Raw genomic sequence first — 8,219 nt, 5'->3', positions numbered from 1 at the left:
GTACCAAGGTTAATGTACACATTTGGTCCAGTTGCACAGCCAGCGCATTTATGCTGCGAATGTACATTTCACTTTCTGCTGTCATTGGAAGAATATGCTTGTTTCTTATTTAGGTTGGAAACAGCTGCAGGTTACCAGCGTTCTGGTGAATGCGCGATGAGGAATTACTTTGACCATTTGATCCTGAAAAGGTGCAAAGCCTCTGGTCTCCGGACTGGACTATGAGACCCCTGAACTGACAGAGAATAGTAAAGACAAAAGAATCACAGAAATCAGAAATCTCAACAGAACATAAAACACCTGAAGAGTGAAGGAGAGACAGGAAGTAAATAGAGTAGATAAGACACAGTCCACCAACAAAAATATGTCTAAAGTCCACAAAGAGAAAACTAACCATGAATGAATATCAGAATAGAAACCATTGCGTGAGAAAATTGAAATAAAGTACAGAAACATAAAAAACACAAAACTTAAATTATAATAATTCTCTGATTATAGGGGATTTAAAAGAGCTTATAGGAGTAATGTTGTTCTCCATTAATGTCATAAACTGGGCCTGGGCTCTCAGCTGTGGAAGTTTTAAATTTTACCCAATTGCTGATGTGTGCCTGTGACGTATGAAATGTGCCAGTTCGACGCTGTGAAGTTTACCGGAAATTGCCTGTGCTGCAAACAACCGTCCAGCACTGCAAAGAGAGAAGAGCCAAGCTGAACTCAGGCCACTGCTGATGTTAATTCAATATTTGGAAGTGTGGCCAACACGGACCGAACAGATTTGATCATTTCCTCGGCTGCCGTTGCTAAAACTACAGGGAGACTGCAATTCTAAAACACTGCAGAAAATGAAAAGGTTGTTCACAACTTCTCCTTCTGTTTGCTGATTGGCCTGGAAGAAAATCTATCAAAGAAAATCCAAGTCTAGCAGAGAAACCCCAGACTGTGATGTCAGCAAGAACTTTTTCAAACGGCATTGAACAGAAAGGCAATGGCCAACTATTGAACTCCAAAAGTTGACTGAAAATTAATGTAATGTTTGACGCTTTCAGATGCTTGAGGATCAAGTCCTGCTACATCTTAAGAAAGACTAGTTCCTGGATATTCTTTCAACCAATAATATGTTACTTGGTACTTATGAGTTTAACCCTGTATAGAATTAGTAGCATTTGTTTTTGTTTTTTTTATTGACAAGGATTCAAACAAAGAGTTTGTCAAAACCTTCAGCTAAAAAACTATGTCTGTAAAAGTTTGCCACAGATAAATCAACTGTTTGAGCACTACGGTATCATAATACTACAGAAGAGAGTACAAGCACATTTGTTTTTAAAATTAAGTCTTTGTTAGATGCTGGAGCTGCTAACAGCTCTAAATGATCTCTGCAACCTGTGGAGGCCTCGATGTAATAGATGCTTAGTGTTGTTTGATCGGACGTGTCCTGTTAGCGACGAGGGCAATGGATTTGCATCAGATGTGTCATGTTCCCAATAAAGATGTGTGGTGACTGGTTCTTGACAGGTGGCGCTCTTTACGATGTTTGCGTGACATCTGGGATAGACCCGTGGGTGAGAATCTTCCAGCGTACCAGCAGGAAGTGAGAGAGGAGCTGAGTGGCTCCTGGACGCCAACAGATCGTCACTCTACTCATGTCAGACACAAGTGACATCTCAGTTTGGCTTCACAGATTATTATTTTTTTACTTTCTCTCAAGGTTCACAAGTTTTTTTTGGCACTGCTGGTTGATTGGCTTGGAGACAATTAAAGATGGGAGTAACCATACAAGTATTTTTCCTATAAATCACGAATCCAAATTCGTGCACTGATGTTTCAGTCTGCAAAGTCATAAAGAAAGTCAGACAGAGCTCTTAGGGAATGTTTTTCCAGTCCTTTTAAAGTTACAGAAAGTGACTTAGAAAGTTAAAGTTTGAAAACATTTTTTTGTGTGCACCTAGAAATGACTGAAAACACACATGAAAAGGCTGAGAGAGGAAAACATGATTCATGCAGGAAAGAGATAAAGTTGGTGGCAATCATTTATACTTGAACAAAACAAACACAATTATCGCAAATCACTATGTTTACCAGCCCACATTATGTCCTTTATTAAAGCTTGATGATCGTAGCTTTGCTACCATTTACATTTACATCAATGACACTATATGACAAACTAATAATGACAACCACAGTAATTACCCGGATTAGTCACAGGGTCCTGTCTTTCCTGTCCAGCACCAAGTGTCACTTAAACTAATTTACACAACACCGATTTATGGTGCTGTTGGCGCCACTGCCTTCCACACCGGATATTATAAACCACAAAAAGGCAATTATGTCTGATGAATATTTGGTGATATTTTCACCTCCTTTATGAAGATACACTATCACCACAATTTAAACAGGCATATAGATAGAAATCTACAAACAACATGGGAACCTGCTTCTCTACATATACATACACCAAAAACTCAGCAAGCAAATATGATCTAAAATAAACATGGTCCCAACCAAATTTACTTTGATTTCTTTAATTTCTCATCTTTTTCTATCAGTTTTGAGAATCTTATCCCAGTGGATGATACATAAGCCCTGGTTATTGGTGTTTACAACGTGAAAATGTTTCATTTTCACACATGACCAACAGTCTGAGTCAGTGGAGAGATCACAATGAATGTTGTAGGTGGCTGTTTTTTCACCTGCCCCACCTAAAATGTGAATCTAACTGAAGTCGTTTGACAAGAGGAAAAGAAAACAGGAAAAAAAGATTGTTTTTTCAAGGATTGGGAAAGCAAAGTATAGATAGATAGATAGATAGATAGATAGATAGATAGATAGATAGATAGATAGATAGATAGATAGATAGATAGATAGATAGATAGATAGATAGATAGATAGATAGATAGATAGATAGATAGATAGATAGATAGATAGATAGATAGATAGATAGATAGAATAGATAGATAGATAGATAGATAGATAGATAGATAGATAGATAGATAGATAGATAGATAGATAGATAGATAGATAGATAGATAGATAGATAGATAGATAGATAGATAGATAGATAGATAGATAGATAGATAGATAGATAGATAGATAGATAGATAGATAGATAGATAGATAGATAGATAGATAGATAGATAGATAGATAGATAGATAGATAGATAGATAGATAGATAGATAGATAGATGGGTAGATAGATAGGTGGATAGATGGATGGATGGATGGATGGATGGATGGATGGATGGATGGATGGATGGATGGATGGATGGATGGATGGATGGATGGATGGATGGATGGATGTATTTTCAGTCTCAGATATGAGAAAAGGCTCAAGTGTGGCTGCTGCACACAAAGAAGTTGAAGCAGAGAAATGCCACAGCGCACACTGAGTGACGTCAACCAGGAGGCCCCGTGGGGATGAGGTGAGTCAGAGCCAGGGCCGCGGCCTCGCCAGCTCTCCGCAGCCATGAGCGCGTCATCACCAGTCTCACTGACACCCTCTCACATTTCTCTGCATCTGCTTCAATGTGCCTCTGCCTGCTTCCATCCCTCCACCTCCTCAGGAGGATCTCTTCACATCCATGGCACACGCCAGTCCCAGCTCTGCCTGTCTGTCTTTGTCTCCCTCTGCACACTTTGTCGTGGGTGCTCTGCGAGCATGAGATGTTTTCAGTTCTAATTATGGGGCGAGCGTTCTTTCCTTTTTTAAAACTGGAGTTGGAGAGCGGGGGTGTTAAATAAAACAAAAACAAACAGAAGAGGGACCATCATCAACAAACAATGAGTAAAGAAACAGATTTTTTTTTCTTTTTTTAGATATTCTGACGATGTCGACATGATATGGTTTTGCTCTGACTGTGTTCAGACAACAAACAGTTTAGTGGTGCAAGCACAATGAGTCACACCTTTGCTCCGCACTATTAGCCAGACAACAAACCAGCATCTTTTAACATCTTCCATCCCTGGCTAAGCTTAGGTTAAGAGAGCAGATGCATCAGCGGTGAACATTTATGTTGATGAGGAGCTCATTAATGCAGAATATACTGCTGGTGATGGATCTGTGCAGGGATGATTCACCCATCACCAGCAGAACAACGCTTAAAATAATTTAGTCGAACCGCTCAGACAAAATGTACCCCATAAACCTTTATCGATCACCTTTCCCCCCGGGGGCATTTCCCAGCAGCTTTCACCCAAACAGCACTGACTGATAATGAAGCGATTAACAACATGTGGGGAACTTTCACTGTTATCATTCCTAAACCCGTTCGAATTACTACGTCTTACTCATGACAAAGTATACAGAGGTGAACATTATATATAGATTGGATGAAAGAAGGAAAAAATACAGCTTGCATTGACGAGTGACTCAAGACTTTTGCACACTACTCTGTACTGTGAAGCAAGACAGAAAGTGTTGTTACCTATTCAAAATCAAGGAAACTGGCACACAGTGCTGTCATTAGTAAGCACAGATATCTCATTTAGTTCAGGCTCATTGTGAAGTAAATGAAAATCCTTGGCCTCATTTTAAAGGAACAATTCTCCCTCCAGCCTCATTATAAAAAGGCGCTTTGTTGTTGAGAAGACGTCGAACATAACTATTGTTTGATCACAGGTTTTTCTTAACTAATTTTCCTTTATGCAATGTTAATTTGACGTTTATTATGATTTGTGGTTGAATTTGGAAGAAGCCAAAGTACCTTTATGATGAGACTGGCTTAACAAGATGCTTTCGGTGAGTAAAGTTGTTTTGTTTTCAATTGAAGGGCTGAGGATCACGTTTACGACAGCAAACACGAACAGATTGTCATGGGCCATTAATGACCCACAGACCCCAAACTTTATAGGTTAATAAATTAAACACATCATTGAGCGGAGAATATGCTGCTGTCTGTCAGAGTGGATGTTAGTTGCTTACTTGTTGTGAAGCTGTGGTGCTCAGGTTGCTAGTTTTTAGATGTATTATTACAGCATCTAAAAAGTTATGGTTATTATGGTTATTATTTATAACAAAAAGTATGTTGTATGAATCTTTTGGCAGCAAGAAGATAATTATGTATTTAGCAGTACATAGTTCACGCAGGGAAATAATTTGAAAATGGAAATTTGTAACAAATGGTGACCCGCAGCAAGTGTCATTGTAATCAAGGAGGAGCGACTGTGTAAATATCCCTCCAATGCAAATGTGAAAGTGGCTTTCAGTCAAAGTGGCTCACAGAAACTGCTTTGACATGTGTGAATTGGAAGTTGTTTTGATGTGACAGCTGTCTGCTTTGACAAACTATTAGCTAGGAAATTATTCTGCATAATCGATTTTTCCCAAGCATTTATCAGTCAGCAAAAAAGATCAGTGGAGAAAGTTACAGAAAGTAGTTTTGCAAAATATCAAAATCTTTACTAAATCCTCATGTGCAAAGAAACCATTTGCTTAGATTTCTTAGAAAAGATTGTAATGAAGTGTACATTTCACATGAATCCATGGTCACAATATGTGCAACTTTGTTACATGCATATATAAAATACATATAAAATATGTTTCTCTGTCTGGTACTATTGCTTGGGCGGCTTGGCATGAATGTCCCTCTGGTGGATACGACTGCAGGAGGAGTGGCAGATGCAGAGCTGCAGAAAGAGTTTTTGCCTCGGTTGATATCTGTGTGTTAGCTGCACACAACTTGTTCGAGTCCTCTTCATGGCAGGTACATTTATCAGCTGGGGTGGGAGGGCGTCTGCCGGGGGGAGGGGGAGACTGCGGTGGTGGTGGGGGTGCTGGGTTGAGAGCAGGGCGGGGGAAGTAGCTTGCCCGGAGAAAGAGGTCTGCACCACATACAACATTCAAGCGAACATCTGACGTCAGTACATAAATAATTAAAGCATTTTATTCATAGCCTGGGAGCAAAAGAATCAATTGACAAATCACATATTCACTTTGAGTTACTTCAAACGGCGAGACAATTAAAATGCACAATGAGTTGGAATATGTGTCTGTGTGTGACGTCATTAACACGTTTTCTATAAATAGCTGCCGTGGTGTTTAGAATGTATTCCTCAGTTTATGGCCATCATCGCAATAGTGGCTCGTTTTTTTTAAACTCAACTGCTTTTTGATTAGCTTTAAGCTGCATCAGCTGACTGTTTTCATGTCACTCTCCATACTCCTCAGTTCTTTATTGTATTTTTTTTTTTAAAAAAAGGACAACTTCATTCCTACAGTAATCACTTCGGTATACTCAGAATAATTTTTTTCAAAGATGATGAAGATAGTATCCATTTGAGAAATAGTTTTATTTTTGCAGCTTTTCACACTTACTCAGTGTTTAGAGAAGTGAAAAATGTCTTGACTTTTTTAGTAAATTGCTTTATTTCAGCACACATTACTGCTAAAGATTATGAAATGTTTTGTGAAAGCTCAAAGCAACTGTGCAGCTAAGATGTTTTGAAAAAAAAAAAAAAAAAAAATGGACGATAAAAATGTAAAACATCTACCGGTAAATATATGTAGTTGAAAACATGTCAAAGTTGATTGAACTCTTAACGAAGGATTTTTATAGATGAAATCTGAACTGGACATACTAATTTCTTTCGGTCTCTGTGTTGCCCTGAAATGGGCTAGAAACATGTCCAGGTTTTGCCCCGTCTCTCGACCAATGAATGCTAGAGAGAGGCTTCAGACCCCCACAACACGGAGCAGCAGCTATAGACAATGAATGGATATTTTGGAATAAATACGAACATTATCTGTATTCAGACTGTGAGCAGCATCCAGTTGTGATTCCAGACTGTCGAGCTGTTTTTGAGATACTGTGGGGTTGGACTGCACAAAACCCTGAGCTGAAACTCGGCCTCAAATCAGAGATTTTAGTTTCGCTACTATTATGGTCAACTGTACCCGATTGTGTTCATTTGCAACAATATCAGGCATAATTTATATCTACATTTATGTCTATTGTATGTGGTATTTTCAATTGAACAGTCTCTACTTTACAGCTCGACAGCATAAATAAACAAAATTTCCAGCAACTGGCTGAATTTTGACTAGTGTGATTTGAATTCTCTTGTGTTACTCGTGGGATCCTTCACAATTAGAATATTTTTTAAAGAAGCAGTAATATGGTGATAAAACGAGATGCAAAACAATATGGTGATAAAACAAGATGCAATAACAACTGTTTATAGACAATTTAATCAAAACAGTAACACTCTAAAATGGAGCCTGTGGAGATTTTTTATTTCAACTTAATAATATTAATAATAATAAAAAAAAACACAATCAGTTCCAAAAAATAAAATGTGGTTGTAACTCAGTTTTCTTTAGTTGTTGTTGATGCTGATTGGTGTGGATCTCCTGCAGGGGTTTGAATTACAGCAAATCTAAAAAAGTCTGTAATGAAAATGCTCAGGATTGTCCGTAATTGTCTTGATTTCTCTCTGCCTCGTGCTGCTTCCCAGCAGACGATGGCAGATTGCCCTCTCTGCAAGATACTTCTGCAAACCTTGAAGGACCTGCGCTTACTTCATGAGGAAATTCTGCTCTGTCCTGTCTTGTAGACAGCTATGCTGTCGAGTCTCCAGTCCAGAATCACTGAAAAATTTCTGCAGATGAAGGGAGTCTGCTTTAAACTGAGCTCTGCACCAACTCAATAGTTTTCCATCTTGTCACCCATGTATGCAGCGAATGTTTCTAGCACTAAACAATCTCCAGTAACAATCACTAGTGATATTTGCAACTATGAAGACGAGTGGAAAGGATGCTCCGTTCAGACGGCTCAGTTTGTAATTTGCTGTGAGATTCTGTAAAGGTTTTGTAAAACGGGCATTGAGAAATTTAGTGGTGTGATTCAAGCCGCACGAACACATTCAAACAAATAATTAGAGTAAGGCATTTGCAAACACAGTGTCAGCACAGATCAATTTGCTCTGCGTCTGCGACATACCATGACATGTGGCAGAACGGCTCCATCTACAAAGAATTGTCAAGTTGCCACACCTCCTGACACGGATTGGACTGCTCGTTTTCCAGATAGTCGACAAGCCGCAGCGTATGGCAAAGTCAAAAAGGATCACTTGCGATGTTAGCCAAATTCCCTGTTACTCTTCTGACGTCGGCCAAGGCTTGCAGAACCGCCTCTGCAAGTTCAGGGTCAGTTTGTGCAAGTCGTTCATTGGAGCCCAGCTGCTGAAAACTGAATATGTTGCTTTGTAAATCTTTCAGCTTCACAAGT

The sequence above is a fragment of the Poeciliopsis prolifica genome, unplaced genomic scaffold (assembly GCF_027474105.1).
Source record: "Poeciliopsis prolifica strain line A6 unplaced genomic scaffold, Auburn_PproV2 SCAFFOLD021, whole genome shotgun sequence".
In the NCBI taxonomy this organism is placed as follows: domain Eukaryota; kingdom Metazoa; phylum Chordata; class Actinopteri; order Cyprinodontiformes; family Poeciliidae; genus Poeciliopsis; species Poeciliopsis prolifica.
The sequence above is the reverse complement of the archived record's forward strand: the minus strand, read 5'-3'. Positions refer to the sequence as shown.